General features: G+C 42.0%; 1 protein-coding gene across 6 annotated transcripts in view; it reads left to right on the top strand.

Annotated features, from left to right (window-relative positions):
* DTX3 (deltex E3 ubiquitin ligase 3) overlaps window positions 1-27,029 on the top strand; it is a 175,029-nt gene that overhangs the window by 99,656 nt on the left and 48,344 nt on the right. For 2 of the 6 annotated variants that reach the window (XM_089692575.1, XM_089692581.1), the window contains exons 4-5: window positions 6,143-6,204; window positions 8,442-8,539. The exons of 3 other annotated variants lie outside the window; for them this stretch is intronic. The gene's annotated coding sequence lies outside the window, so the exon portion shown is untranslated. The remainder of the gene's footprint in view (window positions 1-6,142; window positions 6,205-8,441; window positions 8,540-27,029) is intronic. One more of the 6 variants, XM_089692590.1, reaches the window with a different exon arrangement.

Below are 27,029 nucleotides of genomic sequence, written 5' to 3' on the forward strand. Positions count from 1 at the left end.
TCAACCTATAGTGCCTGGATGGCACCAAAGAGGCCAGGATCGCTGCCACTTTATTGTAGTACCACTACCACAGCGACTGTTACCCAGATATGAACTTTGATGCTGGCTGAAGAGCAATCCTGTAAGACATGATTGATTTAGTAGTAAGGATTTAGGAGTTAAGGCTTGCTATATATAAAACAAATTTTGATTTTTCTTCCAGCTTAAGCAGACAGAATCATTGTACCATGCCTCCTATTCATGTCAAGCTGGTGATTTTTGGTTTGCATGCAGCTCCTTCTTTGTGGCCCTCAGCCAGTTGAAGGGTTTAAATTAAACAAGGTCCCAGCTGTTTCCCAGTTGATAGAAGCTTGTTTTCCAGTTGATAAAAGCTCAATTTCCTTACAGCATAATACTTCAAAGAATGTTTTAAGGCCCTTTTTCTCTAGTTTATATCCTTATAAATTGCAGTTACTTAGTTTCACCTACAGCTGGACTTCCGCTTTAAACACCGAAGTGCTAAAATCTTTTTTCTGGAATTAAATAACTGTGGCCCTTAGTAGGCATCATGGGGCTCTGTAAAGATTAATTACATGCATTTCTTCCCTCTGTTTCATTTGAGTTTAAAGTGTTACTAAACCCACAACAGTCAAATCAGTCTGTATATGCAGTAAAGCATGATTGATATACTCACTGTGGAACCTAAGGGGTTAATCCTCTGCATTGTGTGAAAATGCTGTTTGATCCTGACTTCTCTAATCCTCCCCTCCTTCCAGTGTCCCCCTCTTATATCCTGATAAGACATATCGTGTGGAGACACTTTGCACATGCTCAGTTTGGTGTGTATTGCTAGAGAGGTTTTTTTTTTTTCTTATGAGAGTGCATGTGATCAGCAGAGTGCCAATCAGCACTGTCCAGACAGAGGTCAGAGGTTTTGCATTCTTCTAGAGCAGAAAGAAAACTACTCCTACAAGCTTTAGCCAGTCAACGCTGATATAAGTCACAAGACTGCTCTAACTGCTGGTGAGAAAAGGTATATATTTACTAAAATAATTATTTTTCCATGTAGTGTGGACTGTGGGAGACCAGATATGGTGAATGCAGAGTTCTGGGTTTAGTACCACTTTAACATGCTTGTTCTACATTTAATACAATAATGACCACGCAGAAGAATGTGCATGTATAATGTGAAATGGGATTAAGCCCACCTTAATATAACATATAAATTCCATGCAGAGATTGAGGTCTAGAACACAAAGCAATGAAGCAAAAGAAGATCTAACCATTTAGGCATATTGCAAAGCATATATAGTAAGCATATATGGCTCTGCTCCTCCTTACCGTGTGTGTGTGTATATATATTACCAAAGTATTGGGACCCCCCTCCAAATCATTGGATTCAGGTGTTCCAATCCCCTCCATGGCCACAGGTGTATAAAATCAAGCACCTAGGCATACAGGCTGCTTCTACAAACATTTGTGAAAGAATGGGTTGCTCTCAAGAGCTCAGTGCATTCAAGAGTGGTACCGTGATAGGTTGCCACCTGTGCAATAAGTCCATCCGTGAGATTTCCGTGCTACTATATATTCCACGCTCAACTGTTCAGGGGCGTACTTACTACAAGGCAAACAAGGCATTTGCCAAGGGCAGAATTTTTCAGGGGGGCAGCACCGCCACCCAGAAGAAGGGACGGAAGAAGGGACACACGCAGCATGGGTAGCAGGTGGGATCCAAGAGAGGTTGCAGGCTGCTTAATGGTGTATGCTGCAGAGCTCGACTCTTTCCCAGGGATGTCCAGACCTGGGAAGTGAGCGTCTTTCTCTCTAGCGCCGGGGGGTGGGGGGGTGGTTTGCCGGTGTATGGGGGGATGTGGTAGTGGCAGCCTCTCTTGGGGGGGCAGGGGTGTTGTTGGTCAATGTCAGGCTCTCTCTGCAGGGAAGGGGGAGGGGGTTGTGTTGCCTGGGGCAGCATAAAACCTAAATATGCCACTGCCAACTGTTAATGGTATTATAACAAAGTGGAAGCAACTGGGAACAACAGCGACTCAGCCATGAAGTGGTAGGCCACATAAAATGACATTGCCAGATCAGTGCATGCTGAAGCGCACAGTGCGCAGAAGTTGCCAACTGTCTGCAGAGTCAATAGCTAAAGACCTCCAAACTTCATGTGGCCTTCAAATTAACACAACAACAACAGTACATAGAGTGCTTCATGGAATGGGTTTCCATGGCCGAACGGCTGTATCCAAGCCTTACATCACCAAGTGTAATGCAAAGCGTTGGATGCAGTGGTGTAAAGCACTCCACCACTGGACTCTAGAGTAGTGGAGCCGTGTTCTCTGGAGTGTTCAATCGTGCTTCTCTGTCTGGCAATCCGATAGATGTGTCTGGGTTTAGTGGTTGCCAGGAGAACAGTACTTGCCTGACTATATTGGGCCAAGTATAAAGTTTGGTGGAAAGGGGGATTATGGTGTGGGGTTGTTTTTCAGGGGTTGGGCTTGGCCCCTTAGTTCCAGTGAAAGGGAACTATTAAGGCATCAGCATACCAAGACATTTTGGACAATTTCATGCTCCCAACTTTGTGGGAACAGTTTGGGGATAGCCCCTTCCTGTTCCAACATGGCTGCACATCAGTGCACAAAGCAAGGTCCATAAAGACATGGATGAGTGAGTTTGGGGTGGAGGAACTTGACTGGCCTGCACAGAGTCCTCACCTCAACCTGATAGAACACCTTTGGGATGAATTAGAGTGGAGACTGTGAGCCAGGCCTTCTCATCCGACATCAGTGCCTGACCCCACAAATGCACTTCTAGAAGAATGGTCAAACATTCCCATAGACACACTCCTAAACCTTGTGGACAGCCTTCCCAGAAGAGTTGAAACTGTTATAACTGCAAAGGGTGAGCCAACTCAATATTGAACCCTACAAACTAAGACTGGGATTCCATTAATATTCATGTGTGTGTTAAAGCAGGCGGCCCAATACTTTTGACAATATAGTGTATATATATATAAATAATTTTTCTGTTGCAGGTAGGGAAAATGTGCATTTACTTTTTCTTTTTTTTTAAGAGCCTGGAAAGCATTGCACCTATGATCAGCAGATCCCAGGTACAATGCAGGGCTCCTGCAGACTGTCACTGTAAGCTCTCTGCTTGTACCTCATATGGGCAGGAAGTTACATAATGACAGAATCAATTAACTACTTAGAGCACTCACCAGAACTCTGTGAATGAATGTTGCAGTCATGTGGGCGGAGCCCCACATGGCTATGCTCTTTTCAAATAATTACATCAGATGCAGGGAGAAGATCCCTGGCTCGCAGTTGAGGGTGGGGGGGGAGCAGCTGCAGGAGTGGAAATATGTACAGGAGATGACCAGAGACTGTGGACACAGTACAGGAGATGACCAGAGACTGCGGACACAGTACAGGAGATGACCAGAGACTGCGGACACAGTACAGGAGATGACCAGAGACTGCGGACATAGTACAGGAGATGACCAGAGACTGCGGACATAGTACAGGAGATGACCAGAGACTGCGGACACAGTACAGGAGATGACCAGAGACTGTGGACACAGTACAGGGGATGACCAGAGACTGTGGACACAGTACAGGAGATGACCAGAGACTGCGGACACAGTGCAGGGATAACCAGAGACTGCGGACACAGTACAGGAGATGACCAGAGACTGCGGACACAGTGCAGGGATAACCAGAGACTGCTGACACAGTACAGGGGATGACCGGAGACTGCGGACACAGTACAGGAGATGACCGGAGACTGTGGACACAGTACAGGGGATGACCAGAGACTGCGGACACAGTACAGGGGATGACCAGAGACTGTAGACACAGTACAGGGGATGACCAGAGACTAGACACAGTACAGGGGATGACCATAGACTGTGGACACAGTACAGGGGATGACCATAGACTGTGGACACAGTACAGGGGATGACCAGAGACTGCGGACATAGTACAGGAGATTTCTCTTCTCAGTGTGCTACCATAGGAAGCCACTTCTTATGGTGGCACAGCTTCGAGGTTCTCCTGAGCTAGATTTTGTGTGTCCATAGACACACACAGCACAACTTGTCCCTGCCCCCTCCCTCCTCACAGGATTTGACTGACATCAGCAGGAGCCAATGGCTCCCACTGTTGCCTCTGTGCCCATGAGGAGAAAGAGAAAGCAGCGATGCTGCCCTTGGGCACAGCGCTGGATTGAAAGAGGAGCAAGGCAAGTATTTAGGGGGGTGCTGGGGGAGAGCTGATACTATAGGTTTTTTTACCCTAATGCAGTGATCTCCAAACTGCGGCTCGAGGGCCAGATGCGGCCCTTTGCTTGCTTTTATCTGGCCCTTGGGGTACTATACCTCCTACTGACACAACAATGAGCATGGTCTCTTCCTACTGACGTCGGGACCTTTTCTACTCCCAGTAGCCACCGTCTGGCCCCCCTAAAGTCTGAAGGACTGGACCTTTGTTTAGAAAGTTTGGAGCCCGCTGCATTAGAATGCATTAGAGTAAAAAATCCTTGAGCCTTTAACCCCTAGGCAGATCTAACTATAACTAAAATTCTTATTGCAGGGGGTACAATCTGTATGCCTACAATCCAACCTGTATTTTAGTGCAGACTTCTGGGAAAATCAGTGAGCCAATCACACAGCAGGACATGACATTTCTGGGGAGCGTTCTGTACACCATCTGTGTACAGAACGCCTCCAGGTTGCCATATTGCATTGAATTTTACAGAAAATTACATCACGTTTTTATTAAGATTAATTTACAGCATGGATTGTATAGCAATTATATTGGCTATATTGTTGTGTTTTTTAATTTTTTTAATTTTTTTTTTTGATGGACAACTTCATTACAATAAAGTTGTCCTTCAAACTTCTCAATTAATCATAGAATTTGACTGTTTAGTTATTTACAGCCTTCAGCTACTTAAAGTAGAATTCCGCTCTCTCGAACAACATTGACTATTTTTAATGCTATGCTGCTAGCATTAGTAAATAGATAGGAAAGTATACCATATTTACTCTTTTTAAACTTTTTTTTTTTTTTTTTTTACATTTCTTCAATTACTTCTTGGTTTCTGGCTTAGGCAAATGGTGTCATACATCCCAGGAGTGTTCAGGAGGGGAGGAGGGATTGTCTCAGCTAAGCACACCCTTCTGCCTGCATGCCTGAGGTAAGAGCAGATGAATTCCAGGAAGTACCTTCTGCATGAATCACCTGCCTTTACTTAAGATATCCACAGCCAGAAATGCCAGGGGGTGCTTTTCAAAGTGATTTCTCAGCAAAATAAAGCATACAGACCTGGATGGTTGCGAGAGTTTGCTTTGAATACTAAAAATGAGTTAAATTAATTATTAAAATACATTTTTGGTTTATGGTGCTCAGATGCAGTGTAATTGTGCTCTAATGTCTGTAGAAAAACTGAGGAAGTTTTGAAGGTTCAGCCCTTTTCAGGGACCAGCTGTTCTGTGTAGTTCTGAGGCTGGTTTTTAGGGAAGGTGTCAAAAAAAACAAACAGGCACTGAACTGTAATGATGTAGAAAGAGTCTCTGTTTTGCAGGAGAACTTCCTTAAATAGCCAGGGAGCATGGCTTCCAAATGGCAGTAGCACAGATTATAAAAAAAATAGTTGCGAGCTGAAATGTTTCCAGCTGGAATGAATACAAGCATTTTATTGCACGGTTAAAAATTCCAAATGATCGATAGATACGTCTGCCACAATTATATTCACAAATGTAATGCATAGGGAAGCCTTTGTGACCCACTACAGAATTTGGGTCAGTAATATGACGTAAATGATTGTACATTGCTGCATCACAAATGCACGTTTCAGCACTTAAGCAAATCCTTTGCTGGAAGGTCACATGGTGGGGTCACTGCGGGCTACTGCACAACTTCCTGGATGGAATCACAGATCCTGTATAATCTGGATTTACTTCTCCTATCACTGAATATTCCTTTACAAAATGGGGATAAAGATGATTTTAGAAAAGTTTAGTATGCCTTTTATTGTCATGACATTTTTTGTTTTGTATTTGGTTTAAACTTTATGCCCATAGATATTATAGATTACTATACAGAAGGCACCATTGTTTGTGAATATATTTATACCAGTCTATTTTGTCTTTTTTTTCTAGATATATATTTGTAATCCGTCATCCAGAGATTCTGTGCTTGCTGAGACACAAGTATAACATAGGTAACTAAGTGTAGCATCCTATAATTAAAATGTAACTATAGGCAAAAAAAATAAAATGGCATTTATGTTGTAGTCTGTCACTAGCATTACCCCCTTTTTTTTATAAGTGATCGCATACTCTTTCTTCTCAGCTGGATAAGAGCTGATAGAGGAAAAACAGCAGTACACAGATCTTCCCAGTGAATGGCTGTGCAGGGAGAGGCATGTCAACCCAAGTCTGATAACTAAATTAGCTTTCAGCACAACAAGAGGACTGACCATGCTGTGCTCTCCTGCCTAGTGTGGTCAGGTTTTAATAGGAAATCAGCAGAACCGACAAACACCAGGGATTTCACACAAAGGAAGCAATGCAAAGAGTACATGATAAAAGATTTTTTTTAGGGAAAAAAAAGGTTTAAATATACATGAAGGCAGAACTTTTTATTTGTTTTATATAGTGTAAAGAGGAGTTAGTACACCTGTAAGGTTTTGATTGCCGTCTGCTTCTTTGTTAGGGAGGTTGCCCGTTCTCTTTGTCCTGGTGACCATTATCACAGAGTGAAAGTGGGAGAAATCCCAAATTTAGATTAGTCATCAGAATAGGAATAGAGGGGGGGTTCCAGTGGGGACACTGTTTCTGGTGACCCTGCTGATTTCCTTCCACTTCCTGTTTTAGCTGTGGTAAAGGAAGTGAAGGGAATATCCTCAATGGGCCACAGATGGCAATAAAAATACCTCACGGGTTATAACCAGGGGCGTACACATAGGGGTCATGATTGCCACCAGGCCCCATGCTTCAGGGAGGTATTTGTGTGTCCCGTCCCCCCCTTGCCCCTGTACACTTAGCCCCTTCCTTGTCTTAATGAATAAAGTCAGTGTTGGTACTGATAACTGACTGAGTTTTTTTTTTTATTATTCATAGCTGAGGCATAGTAAACTGTGTTTACTATGCTTCCGTTTATGAAAGAACGGGAAGCTATTCCTGTTCATTCATTTTAGGCTGCAGAGATGGAGATTGAGGTGTCCTCAATCTCTTTTCTCTGTCTCAAAGGTGAAACATCAGAGGTCTGTTTAGACCCTTGATATTTCATCAATTCCCACCACAGGGGTCCTAAAATGTTTTTTTTTTAAATAGTAAAAAATAAAATTGTTTACAAATAAATAAATATGGTAGAAAAACAATAGAAAAAAATAGGAAAAATAAAAACTATTGACATGACACCAGTGGCAGAACTACTGGGGATGCAATAGTCACACTTGCGACCGGGCCCTGGCGTTCTGCCACTGTGGGTGGGGGGGGGGTAGCAAGACACCAGAAAGGGGGCCCCCTGCAGGAGTGTAATAAAGTGTCCCAGGATGGGAATACAGGGCTCCAAGATCAGTGGGAGGGACCCTGACAAGGGGCCAAGGGGGCCTTTTATGGTTTCCTGCACTGGAACCCTGAAGGTTCTAGTTATGCCTTTGGCTATAATCCTCCTTTACGTTATCCAAAATGAGAAAGAAGTTTTGGGTTCAGTTCTACTCCAAACCACTGGAATCTATCCTTGAGACAGTAGGTCCAATGATTTGGCAGAGCCCATGGGACGTTTTTGAGAAATCTTACCAAGGTCAGCTTAACCCACTTCCTGGGCCAATATGCACCCTTAGCAGTGTTATATGGTTTGTTGCTGCTCTAACTGTCACCTTTGCTGGACAGCATATCCTGCATATAAATGTGGAAAAAATATAATGAAAGGAATCTAAAAACAAGAATTCATATACTGACTAATATCATTATAGTTATTAGCCACATATAGTCACCACAATACAATATTTTTTCCTATAGTGTTCTTTTATATTGTGTATATCTCTAGAATCAATGCAGTGCTTCCCTGAGGTTGATTTAGGCTTAGGCACTTTCCTACTGCTAAGATTGTTTAATATTATATATAGCGCCTGTCTCTGTGTGAGCTATCTTTGATTGATCCCTGTTCTATGAAAAAAAGGAAATGTTTCATTAAGTGTAAGCCACCAACACCTGTAAACTGTGAAAAAATTCTGAGAAAAACTATGGCTGATCAGGCATGCTATTCTTTCACAGACAGGCAGATATCTCATTGCTTGTTGTCCTTAGTGAGTAATCTGCTGTCTTACCAATCACCTTTCCTGCCCTTCAATCACCTTTCCTGCCCTTCAATCTAACCTCTAGAGCAATATAAGACCCTTAAGTTGTCTCAGATTCAATCTAAATTTGTACAATTTTCCCTTTAATATTCCAGAAGTACCAGGTTTCTGCAAGATTCAAAAGGTCCGAGAGTTTTGTGTACTTAAAGTGAAAATAATGTCAGACAAAATGAATGCTAATTTAGATAATCAGGTAAGAGGAACTTATATAAAACCATTAGCATAATAAATCAGTAATATATGCTGACTAAACTTCAATCTTTGCTGACAGAGAATTAAATTGATAGATGAATCGAAGGCCTGCTTTGAAATTTAGCCACATACAAATATTTTTCACTATGCAAAAATAAGCCATATCTCTCCAAATGAAGTTACCAGTAAAGAGTACTGGTAAACCATTGTGCACACCCAACCTTGTGGCAGCAGTTTGGGGAGACATTTCTTGCTCCAACATAACCACTATAACTTTGCCCCTGTGATCCAGGTACATAAAGACAAGATACAATGAGTTTGGTGTGGAGGAACTTAACTTTCCCATACAGAGCCCTGACCTCAACTTTGTTGAAGACCTTTGGGATTAGTTGACATGCCAGTTTTGAACCAGGTCTCCCCATCCAACATTATTACCTGACCTCATAAGTGCCATTTTGGCTAAATGAGTACCTAATTCCCACAGTCAAACCCCTGTTTTAGTTTTAGCTGAAAAGAGAGGGACTCCATCATAATGCCTATGTTTTTGAAAGGAAAAATTCAGCAAGCCCATATAGCTGTGATGGCTACGTGTTCACAAACATTTGGTAGTATATTGGGGTTTCTTTACTAAAGTGGGAGAGTGCAAAATCAGGCTCACTTCTGCATAGAAACCAATCAGCTTACCTTAGCTTATTCAGTTGGGCTTTGGCAATAACACCAGGAAGCTGATTGGTTTTTATGCAGAAGTGAGCCAGATTTTGCACTCTCCAGCTTTAGTAAATAAACCCCAGTGTGTTTTGTGAAGAAAGTTGCGCTGGTTGTATTTTTACATTTAGAGCAAGCTAGAAGTGGTGCATAACTGGATGTTTTGGCAATGACGAAGTGAGATTTCAGTAGCAAATTAGGTAAGACCTTTCATAATAAATGTCCTATTCTTAGACTTATTTATGTAGTTAACTATATACGCTGAACTTTTTCCATAGCACTTTCAGACAATATTGAGCTCTTCCCTTCAATGCCCATAAGGAGGTCACAATCAAATTTATTTGGCAAAGTAAAGTAGGTACTGGCCAGAGAAGGATTGGCCAGTTTGGACATTTATTACAATATACGTGACACAAAAATCCCTGTTTTTTTATGCAAAAGTTTGCTAGAATGTAAGGTTATATAGCAGCGTGCAAGGGTTTTTTTCCAAATTTACAGTGTTCACAAGCCAATGCCCAAACTTCAGCCGCATGTGCACACGCACAGTTGTACCCATTGAGGGGCAACTAGCAGTGTTGCTTTGGTTTGTGGAAGGAAACCATGAAAGCAGGGGCAATATAGTATAAAAACCTTGCGCAAATAGTGTTTATTTGTGGGTTATTGAATGAGGGAGCTGATTTGCTGTCATCATTCATTATACAGTCAGGTCCATAAATATTGGGACATCGACACAATTCTAAAATTTTTGGCTCTATACACCACCACAATGGATTTCAAATGAAACGAACAAGATGTGCTTCAACTGCAGACTGTCAGCTTTAATTTGAGAGTATTTACATCCAAATCAGGTGAATGGTGTAGGAATTACAACAGTTTGCATATGTGCCTCCCACTTGTTAAGGGACCAAAAGTAATGGGACAATTGCCTTCTCAGCTGTTCCATGGCCAGGTGTGTGTTATTCCCTCATTATCCCAATTACAATGAGCAGATAAAAGGTCCAGAGTTCATTTCAAGTGTGCTATTTGCATTTGGAATCTGTTGCTGTCAACTCTCAAGATGAGATCCAAAGAGCTGTCACTATCAGTGAAGCAAGCCATCATTAGGCTGAAAAAACAAAACAAACCCATCAGAGAGATCGCAAAAACATTAGGCGTGGCCAAAACAACTGTTTGGAACATTCTTAAAAAGAAGGAACACACCGGTGAGCTCAGCAACACCAGAAGACCCGGAAGACCACGGAAAACAACTGTGGTGGATGACCGAAGAATTCTTTCCCTGGTGAAGAAAACACCCTTCAACAGTTGGCCAGATCAAGAACACTCTCCAGGAGGTAGGTGTATGTGTGTCAAAGTCAACAATCAAGAGAAGACTTCACCAGAGTGAATACAGAGGGTTCACCACAAGATGTAAACCATTGGTGAGCCTCAAAAACAGGAAGGCCAGATTAGAGTTTGCCAAACGACATCTAGAAAAGCCTTCACAGTTCTGGAACAACATCCTATGGACAGATGAGACCAAGATCAACTTGTGCCAGATTGATGGGAAGAGAAGAGTATGGAGAAGGAAAGGAACTGCTCATGATCCTAAGCATACCACCTCATCAGTGAAGCATGGTGGTGGTAGTGACATGGTGTGGGCATGTATGGCTGCCAATGGAACTGGTTCTCTTGTATTTATTGATGATGTGACTGCTGACAAAAGCAGCAGGATGAATTCTGAAGTGTTTCGGCAATATTATCTGCTCATATTCAGCCAAATGCTTCAGAACTCATTGGACGCCGCTTCACAGTGCAGATGGACAATGACCCAAAGCAGACTGCAAAAGCAACCAAAGAGTTTTTTAGGGGAAAGAAGTGGAATGGTATGCAATGGCCAAGTCAATCACCTGACCTGTATCCGATTGAGCATGCATTTCACTTGCTGAAGACAAAACTGAAGGGAAAATGCCCCAAGAACAAGCAGGAACTGAAGACAATTGCAGTAGAGGCCTGGCAGAGCATCACCAGGGATGAAACCCAGCGTCTGGTGATGTCTATGTGTTCCAGACTTCAGGCTGTAAATTACTGCAAAGGATTTGCAACCAAGTATTAAAAAGTGAAAGTTTGATTTATGATTATTATTCTGTCCCATTACTTTTGGTCCCTTAACAAGTGGGAGGCACATTTGCAAACTGTTGTAATTCCTACACCGTTCACCTGATTTGGATGTAAATACCCTCAAATTAAAGCTGACAGTCTGCAGTTAAAGCACATTTTGTTAGTTTAATTTCAAATCCATTGTGGTGGTGTATAGAACCAAAAATGTTAGAATTGTGTCAATGTCCCAATATTTATGGACCTGACTGTATTTGCTCAGGGGGAAGCTATGATAGGTTGTGGTCATTTTGATTTATTTATTTATTGTTTTCATTTACAAGCTTTTAAACTGAAGGATTTTTACTAAGAAAAATATTTAAAAAAATATCAATGTGAAAGAAGACAAACAAGTTCTCTTTTCCTGTAAAGAATGACCTAACTGCCACCTAAGATTTCCTGATTTTTTTATGTTAGGTAAGACCTTAGTGGGAAAGTTAGAGAGGACTAAAGGGACAGAGTCAGTCTCAACTTCAACAGGATAAATTAAAATTTGTATGTATTTATATGTGCCCATATCCTTGAATCTACTGGTAGTTTTAAACCTAGTTACATCAATTAAAGGACAAGTTCACCTTTTTCCAAAATCAATAAATGCAGGCAAAAAAATGTGCATTTATTATTTTTTGTTTCTGGAGCCTCTAAACATTGCGCCAGCGATCAGCAGATCACTGGTGCCATGTAGGTCTCCTGCAGACCTGTCAGTATATCTGCTTGCCCGTACGGGATGTAGGAGCAAGCAGATATAGTGACAGGAAGACTCAATGAACTACCACAGCGCTCCACAGCACCGTGGTAGTTCATTGAGCACTACAAGCAGACAGCCTCAAAAGCCGTCGTGATTTGTAGTTCATTCATTTACAGAACACGGTGAATGAATGACTCAGCCGGGCTGGTGGAGCTATGCACGACCGTATTTTTTTAAAATTGTGACAGCTAGAGGGGAGAAGAAGGTCTCCCACTAACTGTCACAATGAGGATTGGGGGGGGGGGGGGTGAGGGTCGGTACACTCGTGACATGTTACACCCTGAATATGGGTTACAAAAGGTGAACTTATCCTTTAATCATTATATCCTCAGTTTGAACTGCACAGCTGCGTTACAGTTTTACATAAAGTGTCATTGTGCCCAGTCTATTGACATTCATATATCTACTTATTCTTAAAGAAGAATTCCAGGTATGGCATTTTCTACATAGTTACATTGATCCAGCTTGGACCAATGGACAGTAACAATGCATATAACATACCTGTGGGATCCCTCTAGAACAGGGTTTCCCAACCAGGGTTCCATGGGACCCTAGGGTTCCTCTAGAAGATGCTAGGGGGTTTTTTCAGCAATGAGCATTTTTTGCCTCTCAGATAAGTTTCCACTGACACAAATGATCTTTTTAGCTATCTGTAATGGGGTAATTCATCCCAATAAACAGACGTGTAAGTAAGATTCTTCCTACCAACCACTACTGTAATGTATTATGAGTTGTAGACATAGTAATTTTTAGCAGGGGTTCCCTGAGACCGCAAATTTATTTCAAGGGTTCCTCTGTATTGAGAAGGTTGAGAAAGACTGCTCTAGAAGTTGAAAATCACTGCATTAGACACTGCTGCACCAGTGATCCCCACTAGCTTTCATGTTCCATGCTGAGCGGCTGCCTTGATGCCTTCTGATTGATCAGCCGCTCTGTTCTGGTGCAATGAACTTTAGAGCTGGTTCCCATATATGCAGTGCGGATTGAAGCTCAGGTTTCACAGCTAATTGATACAGTAGTTGTTACATGGTTAGTCTGGCTGAAAAAAGACAAAAGTCCATCCAGTTCAACCATAGTTCACCGGTTCATGTGAGGTTTACATCAGGTTCAGGACAGGATTAGCTCAGGATCTTATCCTATTCACACATATGCGGTTTAGAAATGGTTCCCATAGAAGTCAATAGCCTGTAATCCTCACCTGAACCTGAAGGCACTGCTCAGAGATCAGACAGGACTCTTTTTTTAAACTGCACTGAATCCACACCACCAGTGTGAACAGGCACCATAGGAAGCAATGTTTTTCACATGTCATGCGGACCGGATGCGGTTCAAACTGCATCCAATCTGCATATATGTGAACTGGCAGTTAAGAGTGATTGTAAACCCTCACCTTGTAAAACAACCCATTCAGTTTAAAATAGCAGTGAGAGGCAAAACATTTGTGTATGGATATAAAATAACATTATAAATGTCTTTTTTATAAGTGATCACATTCCCTCTGTTCTCAGCTGCATAAGAGCTGGGGGTGGAGAAACAGCAGCTCAATTATCTTCTCAGTGAAAGCCTGGGGAAGGGGGGCAGTTGTCAGGACAAGTCTGATCATTGGAGGAGAGCAGGCTGAGTTCCCAGCACAGCTAGAGAACTGACCATGGTGTGTTCTCCTACTGGTAAGTTTTTAATAGGCAAGCAGAGGGACTGGTAGGAACACCAAGGATTTCACACAAAGAAAGCAATACAAAGAAAACAGGATATTTTGCATACAAGTACCTGGTACAGCAGGCACATTTTAGGAATATGAAATGCTGGGTTTTAGTAAGTCCCTACTGACCTCTGTAGCTGCCAGCGTGGAGCAAGCCATCTTCAAAATGAAAAGCAGAAGCACTGAAATGCTTTCCTGAGTCAGATCAGATCTCCCTCTAAGCAGTAACTTGGTAGCCTTCCAGCATTCTAATCTGTAATGTAAACACAGAGCAAGTGCTCTGGGAGGGGGACATGGTGATCTAATTTGGAGAACTTCAGTGCTTCTGAATTGCTTCACAGTGCCTACAGCTGCCAAGGTCAGTGAATTTTTTTTTTCAAAGCTTGTTTACTGCTTGCTAGAAATATGTAAATACTTGAATGCTCATAGGTTGGCCACAGGTTTACATTAAGGGTGCATGTATATGTTTTTTTCATGATATTATTAAGAACGAATATTAGAAATATGGAAATTTCCCATATGTAGGAAAACGCCAGAGGATTTAGGCACATATCCAGACCATGAAGTATTGCTTTATAACATCAGTCATTTATTTATTGCCTTAATTTAGACTGTGAGAACCAAAGATGAACAACAGCACAATGTTTGTCTCTCAGGCTAATCCAATTTTAGACTCACAGCCTGGGCTTATAAGAACATTTTAGATGTCATAGAAATTCCCTCTGATCACAGCCTACAGTGATTTTGTGGCTTACATGTTATATACTGGACACCCTGATTTATGGAAGACAATGGATTGATTTACTAAAGGAAAATAGAGTGTTCACTTTGGAAGGAAATTTGCCCTAGAGTTTAAGAAATGTGGTGAGATTTTACTTTGCAAATGAATACACAATCAGGTGCAAGGAAAAGACAAAAACAAAAAAAAAACCCAGCATTTTTGCTTGTACATGTTTGGATGATGGCAGCCAGCAGAGTTTTACTGCATTCACTAAGCTCTGGGGAAATTTCCCTTGCAAAGTGCAAATCCATTGCACAGTGAAAAGTCTATTTGCCTTTAGTCAGGGCCGGGACAAGGGGTGGGCAGGAGGGGCGGCTGCCCTGGGCAGGGTTGTATCAGGTGAGGTGGGGGGCACCAAGTGGAGTCTTCTTGCCGCATTAATCTGATTATTGACAGCAGCGTTACTGCTACTGTCAGCATTGAGCTGGAGAGGAGGAGAGAGCTGGGAGGTTCGGGCTGTGCTCTCTCCCCTCCAGGTTCTCCCTCCTGTCACTGCCTGCCAGTCTGCCATGCTCCTCGATCTGGACTTTCAGATTGGGACTTTACAGTGTTTGCTTACCTGCCTCATCTCCTCCCAACAAAGAATGTGGGTAGGGGGAAGGTGAGCAAACCCTGCTCAGTCCTGTGCAAAGCTGTGCAAAGCAGCTTCCCTTAGGAATGGGGGGTGGGGGACAGTGTAGCATATATTTGTGCCGAGGAAGAGAGCTGGGGGGGAGTGGAATAGTGATAGGAGGAGGGGTTGGGGGGAGGGATATGTGCTAGGACTGGCAGATTTGTGCTGGAAGAGGGGAAATTTTGTGTTAGGAGGCAAGTTTGGGGAAGGGGATTCACGCTGGAAGGGGGAATTTGGGGGACAGCTGGAGGTGGGGGGGATAAGATTTGTTCTAGGAGAGGAACTTTGGGGGGAAAGGAGAGTATTTGTGCTGGGAGAGATTTGTAGAGGATGTGCTAGGAGGGGTGATATGGAAGGATTTGTGCTGGAAGAGAGGATGGGGAGGGGTTGTGATAAAAGGGGTAATTTGGGAGGGGAGAATTTTTATTAGGAGGAGAAATTTGGGGGGGCTGTTTTAGGAAGGGCGGTGTGAGGGGGATGATTTGTGCTAGGCAGGGAGATTTGTGCTAAGAGGGGAATTTGTGGGGTGGCAGGGTAAGATTTGTTATAGGAGGGGAAATTCGTGGAGGGGAGAAGATGTGTGCTGGGGGGGATTTGGAGGTGTGCTTGGAAGGGTGATTTAGGGGGAATTTGTGTTGAGAGGAAGGATGGTGGAAGAGGATTTGTGCTAGGAGGGATTTGGGAGGGGAGATTTGTGCTAGAAGGGGGATTTATGTTAGGGTGAATTTGAGGGGAGGATTTGTGCTAGAAGGGGAAATAGTTTTTTTGGGGGGGGTGCTGGAAGATGGGGATTGGAGGAAATTGGAGGGGTGAAGGATTTCTGCTAGGAGAGGGGGATTTAGGAAGGGAAAGGCTTTTATGATGGAGATTGCTTTGGAAGAAGGAACCTTGTACTGTTATGAGGGGGAATTTTGGTTTGGGGAGAATATTGTATTTCAAAGGGAATGTATGCTTGGGGGGGGGTAAGCATTCAGATTAGTGCTCAATTTTAATTTTTTTTTTGGGGGGGGGGGGGGGGAGGGATTTTTGCTAAAACAATGTTCATTTTTCTTCGGGGGGGCGCCATTTAGCATCTTCACCCTGGGCGCAAGGTGACCTGCACTGCCTTTAGTAAATCATCTGCTATACAGTATGTCTGAAACTCTACAGTAAACTTGTACCTTGCTCAAAAAATGCTGACTGCTTACAGTTCTTGTAAAGAGAACCTGTTGCCTTGCCCACTGTAGAGCCTACCCTTGCATAGAACTCAGGTTCACTTTAAATGACAGCTACATCCTAACTCACAAAATTCAAGTGGGCATCAGTGAGTTAAATCACCCTCTTGCTTCTAAAGTAAGCAAATACTCTAGTGAAAAGAATTCACTGCAGTGTGTTGGATAATAAATATGTCTCTTTAATAAACTCATTATTTTACATTATCAAGTAGAAAAGCTGATGTGCCATGTTAGCCAGGAATAAATACGGAGGCAGAGAAGGTAGAAACCTTGTCAAAGTGATCCATTTTAATGGCCAACTAAAAATATTATACACAGGCTTTTGGTGCTCCAAAGCTCCTTCCTCAGGTGTTATGACAGATGAAAATTTTCTTTTGCAAATTACTTGAAAGAGGAACTGTATGCTTGAAAAACAGGAAACGCTTGAAAAACTGCTCTGAAGGTGATACATTATGCAACATTGAAATAAACACTAATTCCAGAAATAGGTATAGATCAGATATAAATTAATAGTGTGCGTATATATTAATATAATTCTCTTGCTGGCTATAATGTGTCAACTGTGATGTCATATTATTAATAAAATGCAGGAGCTCTTATGGAAAGCCAGCCTTTCTCAATTTTTTCAACACAGAGGAACCCTTGAAATAATTTTCTGGTCTCAGGCAATCCGTTCTAAAAATAAATATATCTACAACTCATGATACATTAGTGTGATAGTCAGTGGGAAGAATGCTCACTACACAGGCAAATACGCACATTCAGAAAATCATACGAAAAATACAGATTTTGAAACGATCATATGATAATCTGTTCATTAGTACCCAGCTTTCAAGAGCCAATCGGGACACTTTGTGCAAAATTATCCGATGGATCAGACATGAAAATGTTTCTCGTACGATACATGATACTAAGGTACACTACAGGTACACTACAATACATCAGCTCAGAATTTTTATTTTGTCGTACAAGTTTTTTTGTTGCTTTAGGAACCTTTTCATTTTTCGATATAAAGACTAGCATGCAAAAAAAAATGAACTTTCATTTGTCCGATAATCTCATACCTGGATTTATGGTCATTGGGAATAATTTCCCCTCTTATAGATAGCTAAAAAAGATCAGTGGTGTCAGTGGGAACTTATCTGAGAGGCAGAAATAGGTCATTGCTTAAGGAACCACCTAGCAACCTCTGGAGAAACTCTAAGGCTTTATGGAATCCTGGTTGAGAAACCCTGACCTAAGGCTGGCCATACATTATACAATTATCTGCAGATTTTCTGCCCAATTTCCTTTAGATTTACCTTCAACTATGTAGTGCAAGGGCCTGCCTAATTGGATACAACTGAAAGTGTTGTTTAGGTTTGTCCTCCTATTATATGGTTTTTGGTAAATCTAAACCAAAAATCTGCAGATAATTGTATAATGTATGGCCAGCCTAAGCCCAGGAACTAATTAGTTGAGCTCCTGGGCATAGTGCTGAATTATGCTGGTGGACCCAGTGTTAAAGCCTATCAAGACCTTCCAGAACATCTAAATCCAGGTGCCTTTTTACAAACAGTGCTTCGGCAAATAACTACTAACCCACTGACATTTAAAAACCGTGCCTGGAACTCAAGTGGTCTTTCTGGCAAGGATCAATATAGAGTGATAGAAAAGAAATGGTAAGGCTTAAAATACATAAACTGTGTGTAAACTCTAAATATCCCCCTTTTGGTTTATCATTTTCTGTTTTTATAAGCTCAAAAAAACACTGATCTCAGAAATTCAGAGCTGTCCTGTGTCCTCGGCACACTTCTGCACTTTTTTTTTTTTTTTTTAATAAATCATGCTATATTTATATACTACACTATGGCAAACGTGTCTGTTTACATATGCGGAGGATTTGGGGGATAAAGAGGAGACGGGACCGTTTGCAGCAGAGTGAGGAGGAAAGTAGAGTAATCTACGCAGTATACCTACCCGGGTTAAAAGGGAAAGGCGGTATTTGACCTATGCAATTTGGGTCATAAAAGGAGGTGAGAGTATATATGTATGTCTCTGGTGAAGCACCTATAGGAATATATGTGGATATAAGCAATAAAGAACACCTGTTTGTGAACAAATTATAAAGGCACGGATCAAGCACACACCATGGACTTTTAAGTTGTATTCAGTGTATTCACCGTTGTTGCATAATCTCATGGTTTGGATGCTTTAATTCATATATGAGGTTATAGAGATATATGCGGGGCACTATTTTATGATATATCTTTTGTGTACAAAAGTAGCTTCAAAACTTTTTTGAGCTTCAGGCGTTCTGCTTCAGGCTACTTGGAGTCTTGAAGTACATGGAGTAATATTGATCTTTTTTTCCCCTGAGCATTTTGGAGCTTCAAGCTTGGCACTACAAAATACTCAGATGTGAAAGGGGCCTAGGACAGCGCATTTGCTGTTACCAGCCATGCCATTCCATAACTGCATACATTGTGGTTACATATTAAATACTGGTATGTCCGAATGAAAGTCATCCAAGGCATTCAAGCTTTTGCATGGATGCTGGCAAGTTGAATCACATGTTTTTCTGAAAGTCTGATGAACTGTAGTAACTGTAACTGTAGAAAGATATACCCACCAGAATTCAAAGTTCTGCCCAACTTCCACTGACATTTCAAAACAGTTACATTCCCAGCACATGCCAGGAATGCTATCACATTTGCTTCTGTTCTCAACCAAATTGTCAAACCATCAAATGACTAGTTTTATAACTGATCATATGTGCAGCTCCATGGCAGTTGCAAATCAAACTAATGGCAGCTATCTTGGCTGTAAAGGATTGGAGGGTTTAGTTCTGATTTAACTGCTGGTAAGGGCCTGGGCTTCAACAAAATGGCAGCCTCTAGTAAGAAGAAACATGAACAATGATGGAGGCAATTTACAGCACACACTCATTTTGGTAGCATAATTATTAATGTGGAATGTATGTTCCTAGCTAAAGAACATTATTTTTTATCAATTGTTGTGAGTAAAGTTCCGCTTTAAATCTAATATTATCAAGCAAAAGAAAATTGCTTTGGATTTGAAAGCTTTTATTCAGGGTTAAAAATCCCCTCTTGATCTCCCCCAAGAAGTGACAGTTCTGTCCTTTTCCACTTGTGAGTGATTGAAAGGCAGTTCATCATATCACATATAATGTTGACAGTGAACTGCTGGGAAAAATGTGATTGTATTTATTTACATTAAATTTCCTTCTGTGTCCGTGTCTTATGAAATATGACAGCTCTGATCTGATAGATGGTAGATGTGTCATGGTTCACTTGACACCTCAGAGGATTTCACTTTGTAACAACCCTGTCTAAAACTCACATTTGTAACATTGTTTGACTGTGGCATTTTGTTTGTGCAGAAATGTTTGTTTCATAAGTTTAATTTTTTTTCTCTTTGTGCTCTTAAAGCCATTTTGTAATGTATATCTTAAAGGTTAGCGTTAAGCTGCAATATATTGCATTTTTTTGGCTTGGTACAGAATTAGTTTTTTGGTAAAGGTGAACTAACCCTTTAAGCCTGCCATAAAAATGCAATATATCGCAGCCTTACATTCCTTGTGGCTGTATTAGTTTTCCTTTTTCCAGACTTCCTGGCACACTCGTACTTTATCTATGGAGTAGCAGCATTGTCACCCTAGGGCAGTAAATGTGTTAGGACTACATTACACCTCCTCCTCTCCGTCTTCTAAATAGGAGGAATGTGTTCTGTTGCTCACAGAGGTAACCTCTGTGGTGTTAACCAGGGCTGAAAGACTTGAGATAGGGGCTTGAGAACACTGCAGGACTTGAGATAACACAGAGCACAGGACAGCACTGGATATCTGGCAGGATTAACATTTTGTTTTTGTTTTTTTTTAATTCTACCTATAACCGCTCTTAAAGACTCAAGAAACCAACTTCCCTTTACATACAACACAAAACTGTCTGCCATTACTAATCCTGTTTCTTTTTTGTACAAAAATTATATATATATACAGTATACAGTCATGGCCGAAATTGTTGGCACCCTTGATATTTTTCCTGAAAATCAAGTATTTCACACAAAAAAGGTATTGCATTAACACATGTTTTGCTATACACATGTTTATTCCCTTTGTATGTATTGGAACAAATATAAAACAGAGGCAGAAAAGCAAATATGACATAATGTCACACAAAACCCCAAAAATGGGCTGGACAAAAGTATTGGCACCCTTAACTTAATATTTGGTTGCACACCCTTTGGAAAACATAACTGAAATCAGTCGCTTCCTATAACCATCAATAAGCTTCTGACACCTCTCACCCGGAATTTTGGACCACTCTTCCTTTGCAAACAGCTCCAGGTCTCTCTTATTGGAAGGACACCTTTTCCCAACAGCAATTTTAAGATCTCTCCACAGGTGTTCAATGGGATTTAGATCTGGGCTCATTGCTGGCCACTTCAGAACTCTCCAGCGCTTCTTTGCCATCCATTTCTGAGTGCTTTTTGACGTATGTTTGGGGTCATTGTCCTGCTGGAAGACCCAGGATCTTGGACGCAAACCCAGCTTTCTGACACTGGGCCCTACAGTGCGACCCAAAATCCTTTGGTAATCCTCAGATTTCATGATGCCTTGCACACAGTCAAGGCACCCAGTGCCAGAGGCAGCAAAACAACCCCAAAACATCATTGAACCTCCACCATATTTTACCGTAGGTACTGTGTTTTGTTCTTTGTAGGCCTCATTCCGTTTTCGGTAAACAGTAGAATGATGTGCTTTACCGAAAAGCTCTATCTTGGTCTCATCTGTCCACAAGACGTTTTCCCAGAAGGCTTTTGGCTTACTCAAGTACATTTTGGCAAACTGTAGTCTTGCTTTTTTATGTCTCTGTGTCAGCAGTGGGGTCCTCCTGGGTCTCCTGCCATAGCGTTTCATTTCATTTAAATGTCGACGGATAGTTCGCGCTGACACTGATGCTCCCTGAGCCTGCAGGACAGCTTGAATGTCTTTGGAACATGTTTGGGGCTGCTTATCCACCATCCGGACTATTCTGCGTTGCAATCTTTCATCAATTTTCCTCATCCGTCCACGACCAGGGAGATTAGCTACAGTGCCATGGGTTGCAAACTTCTTGATAATGTTGCGCACTGTGGACAAAGGCAAATCTAGTTCTCTGGAGATGGACTTGTAACCTTGAGATTGTTGATATTTTGCCACAATTTTGGTTCTCAGGTCCTCAGACAGTTCTCGTCTCCTCTTTCTGTTGTCCATGCTTAGTGTGGCACAGACAGACACACAATGCAAAGGTTAAGTGAACGTCTCTCCTTTTTATCTGCTTTCAGGTGTGATTTCTATATTGCCCACACCTGTTACTTGCCCCAGGTGAGTTTACAGGAGCATCACATGCTTGTAACATTCTTATTTATCCGCAGTTGTGAAAGGGTGCCAATACTTTTGTCCAGCCCATTTTTGGAGGTTTGTGTGACATTATGTCGAATTTGCTTTCTTTCCTCCCTTTTTTTGTTTTGTCCCAATACACACAAAGGGAATAAACATGTGTATAGCAAAACATGTGTTAATGCAATACGTTTCGTGAGAAATACATGATTTTCAGGAAAAATATCAAGGGTGCCAACAATTTCGGCCATGACTGTATATAAAATATTATGGTAAATATTAAAACCACCACACTACTCCCTAAGTCCTTTTTACTTCCCCCTAGGGACACGACAATGTGTACAATGTATACTGACCCGGCAATTTGTCAATACCATATATAGCATACTACAGGTAGAGTGACAAACCACTCAAATAGGCAAAACTCCCCAAAAATAGTGTGGTTCCAACTTCTTTCCATATATCACATAGTGAGTATATTACAGAGGATCAGATATGACACTAACCTACAATGAAGAAAAATTATTTCCATGGCAATGTTTGTATATGATTTCATATGTTCCTCCTTGATGAATAAATATAAATACAATTTGTAATAGAAGATGGTTTGCTGAGTCTATAAGACGGGTTTTAGGAGGTCAAATAACATTTTAAATGATACCGGAGATTCCAATTCTTTTTTAGACTGCATGCACACTAGTGTTTTATTAAAGTTAATAAAATGCTGGATAAAAAATGCTGGTAATAGTGTTTTTAGGAGCATTTTAATAGCATTTAGTAGCATTTAAAAGCTTTTAGGAGCATTTAGAAGGGTTAGCATTTTTACAGGAAAAAAAAGCTAGAAAAAAGCTGTTATTATTGCTTTTTAGTAGCGTTTATGAACTTTTTTTTTTACTAGCCAAAAATAATGGGCATGGACACATACAGTAGGATAACACTATTTAGCTTCTAAAAGCAGAAAAAAATACTAATAACAGGTTCTAGGAGCTTAAAAACACTAGTGTGCATGGAGGTACCTATTGTGCTAGTGCACTAGTGTGCATGGAGGTAATCTATTCAAGTGATACCTCAAGGTATCACTTGAATAGATTATCTGTTTGTTTGTTTTTTCTCTTATCAAACACATATAACAAAACAATATCAATGATATAATTAACAGACCAAAAGGGAGCAAATAAGAAAAATTCAGTTTTAGTCACCAGTCACACTGCTGCGATTTAAAATCGCACGATTTGTGTGCAATTTCACTGCGATTTCTAATCTCTATTGCTACTTGTCAAGATTTTCAACGGTTTCTTGTAATTCGCAGTGCAATTTCCATCATATTCTATGTATGTAAAATTGCAACAAAACTGCAGAAAAAGTGATGTAAGAACTACCTTAGAAAATCGCAAATGTTAAGACACTGACATTCATTAGATGCGATTTCAGGTACGATTTCAATTCTCAAATTGCACCTGAAATTGTAACCGTATGACTGGCCACTTGCACCCTGGTCACATCAAACCCTACTTTGAAATCATGCGACTTACAGTGAAGTCGCACGATTTCAAAGTTGGATGACCTACTGATTTCAGGTGCGATTTGCAAGACTATTGATACAGATGTATGTGCAAATCGCACCAAAAGTACTACTCTAGAAATCGGTGCGGCTCTGACCAAGTCGGAAACCGCACCGATATGACCGCTCTAATTGCGGACAATAGGCTGAAATCTGGCATGCGATTTGCAAAGTCGCATGCCATGCAAATGGAATGTCAATTCACATCCAGTGTGAACCAGGGTCTTAGTGTTTACATACACTTTAATTTTCTGAATGGAGGTGCTTATGGGGGCGATGTCATGCAGTGCCATAGAAAATGGCCGTTCAGTAGTGAATTGCGGGGAAATCTTGACCTGTATTTACTGAAAGACAATTGGAGTAGTTTTCCATTTTATTGACAACAATGGAAAACATCTACAATTTCTACGTAGGTTGATAATAATTTATGCCTTATAAATAGATATTCCAAATCAGTTTCCCTACATTTGTTAGTTTATACAGTCACATTAAAAGCCAAACTCTGGGCGCAGCAATGTTTTTTTATATCTTTAACGAACAAGCAATGGAATTTTTTTTTCTTTTACTATTTTAGGAGCTCACTAAGCTGTGCTGGCTGGTTGTGACAAAACAGTAAGGAGCAACAGTTCCGGCTCTTTGATTGGCCCCAGCTCCGATGTTGCGCCTTCACCACCTTCACACTGCGGTGCCACTCACAAAGCATAGTACAGTCATGCCGTTTTTGCTATGCTTTGTGATGGCACAGCATAGTGACGGGGGTGGAGGCACAACATTGGATCTGGTGCTGATTACACTGTTATTACACGGTCTTACATTACATTACTGTTTCACATTATATTTAGATTACACTGTTCCAATGCAGGTACCCACTGTACATATCAGATTCAGCCATGAATGAAAATGCCTGTGTGGTAATTTTTTATTAAAAATGTAAAAATTGCTGTGCCTGGAGTTGGGCTGTAAATGTTACTGATGCAGGCCGTTGTAAGAACAGCTGGCCATTCAACAGGAATCAACAAAATTTCAAGCCGTAGGTGACTCTGTCGGTGCATCACCTGGCTCAGCAAGCTTCGATTGAAAAACCAAAGGAGCTGGGTGGAAAATTGTTGGTCGGACAATGACTGCATCCAATCAGATGCAGCCACTGTTTGGATATTCAGACAGCGGTGGGCACAGCCGCTGTCTGAATACAATAGCCATCAGGGAAGTTCCCTTTATGCACACTGTTTAGTGTGGGTGGAGGAATCTATTAGTGCTCTTTCACACGGGTGTCAGTAAAAACAGGTGGCTGGCAGGGGTGAGGCCATACAGCACTGGGGTCCTCGGTTGAAATCCGAGCCAGGACACCATCTCCATGGATTTTACATGTTCTTGGTTGGTTTCCTCTGGGGTCCTCTGGACACTCCAAAGATATGCTGATAGATTAATTGACTCCTGACCAGGGGCGGACTGACCTTTTGGAAACTCGGGCACTGCCCGAGGGCCCGGGGTCAGTAGCGGGCCCCATGAGATGCCCCTGGTACCTTTTTCATAGGCTTTTTTGTTTGGGCAAGGACACAGGGGCCCCATGATCCCCTATTGCCCAGGGGCCCCATGAGTTGTCAGTCCACCCCTGGTGGCTGGGCTGCAGTTTTACCATTTTCTGGCCGCCTAAATAAGTTCTAACAATACAACTGGATGGGGTTGTACACATGTTTAAAACTTGCCCTTTGAGGCTATCTGCAATCCAAACAAATCACAGTAACACAGTGCATTTTTAATACAAAATCCTCCTTGGGATGAAAGCAAAAATTGCCAGGTTTGCCTCCTGAATTCCTGACAGCTACTGCTGTACCGCCCTCTGAAAAGTGATCCACCACTGATTACTTTTCAGAGAGCAGTAGGCACTGCTGCCAATGTGAAAGAGCGCCCTTAGAGAGAAATCTATGCATGTATGGCTAGCATTACGTTTTGTAGATTTTTGTGCAGAATCCACAAAGCAGCTCAGGTCCACACAGCAGCTCAAACTGGCCATAACCAGCGTTCTTGCTTTTCCCACATCACTGAAACATTAGCAGCATTTCCACCATCAAACAACATAGGCAGCTTCTCCACAGAAAAAATAAAGAAATGTAGAAAAGAAATGAGCCTGTTTTGCGCTAACTACGCAGTTCAAGTCCTTCTCTAACAGGGAATGGACTTAAGTCTAACATCACAAAACAAAAGCTTTTTCCACCCACACTCTGTCAGCTCACGATGGGCTCTCTTCCCCAAGTGCTAAAACACTCTGTGAAGGCAATTGCTGCCTCTGTAAAGGATAACCACAGCAGTGGCGTAATGACACCTGATTAGAACAGCTTTTTAAAAGCATACATTAGCCTTTCATCACTGACTGGCTTTCTGAGTTTTTCTCCGACAATAGTTACTCTAATTATTAACATGTATGTAAACCTTAACCATGAACTTCTCTTACTGCTTCATTTTGGTCTTTTAAATATACCGTTTTATCTGCTCAATAAAAGCAATAAAATATCCATTGATCCTGCTAGAAATCCAATGAGCTCACAACCTCCTATGGAATCTGCATTAATACAAGCAGTATTATCAGCCCTACCCAGTTCATCTCTGTGGACTACAGAAATCCTTCCCCTACATGGTGGAAATCATCAAAAGGTGTTCTGTAGTCCCAAAACACTTCTGTCCCAGGGAGACAATACTCCTCCTCCATATATACAGTATACTGAGTGAGTATTGCCAGGGTCGGGGCTTCCACTAGGCAAACTAGGCAGCCACCTAGGGCGCACTGCCACCCAGGGGCACCTGGGTGCAGCACAGGCAGGCACATTCTCTGTGTGGGAGGCTACCACTTGACCAAACGTTCACATATATGTGGCTGTGCGGGCCACATGTTGCACGGGCACGAGTGCCCATTCATTTGAATGGACTCCCGTGCCCGTGACACGCAGGGAAAAAGTCCCTGCACTTCTTCGGAAAAAGCAGCCCGTGTGGGAACCTCGGTTCCCAGTACGGTTGCGTTTTCCAGTGCGGGCGGCGTGCCATTGGAAATAATGGCACCCTCCCGCGGGTCTGCATTTCTCTATGCGGGTGGTGCAGCTGCACGGATTTTCGTGCGGATCCGCAGCGGCACCACCCACAGAGATGTGTTCATATCTAGGTTATGAATGATCCTTCAGTTGAGGGAAGGGACGACAGAGGGGAGGAAGAAAGGACAGAAAAAAGATGCCAGGTATCTGGGGCCAGTGTAGCAGCTGAGGTGTTGCTCCTTTCAGTGTTCATCTCAGACTCAGTCCCTTAGTGGAAGTTGGCTGGCGGCTGCTGATCAATGTGGAGTCCCAGCCCTTCTCTTTCCATTCATCAGCGGAGGCGGAGCTGCGCCTGCAGAGGAAGGTAATGTCTGTGTCAGTGTGACAGCCATCCATCACATGTGTAATGTGTCAGTGAGTAATGACATCATCAAGATCCCACAGCCTGCTCTTCTAGTGCATGTGTCAATGGTGGTGGTGTGTTTTGTCAGATCTGTCACTGTGTGGGATCGCTCAGGTCAGGTGTTCTCTGTGTGTGTGTTTTCTGGGCTGCCTGCTATCACAGCATTTTATCTCCCCCCATTTCCTGGGGAATTCCAGCCTGGGATCTGTTAGAATGTGGATCCATCAT

Source organism: Staurois parvus, unplaced genomic scaffold (genome assembly GCF_062004578.1).
Source record: "Staurois parvus isolate SC_StPar_1 unplaced genomic scaffold, SC_StPar_1.0 ptg000023l, whole genome shotgun sequence".
NCBI lineage: Eukaryota > Metazoa > Chordata > Amphibia > Anura > Ranidae > Staurois > Staurois parvus.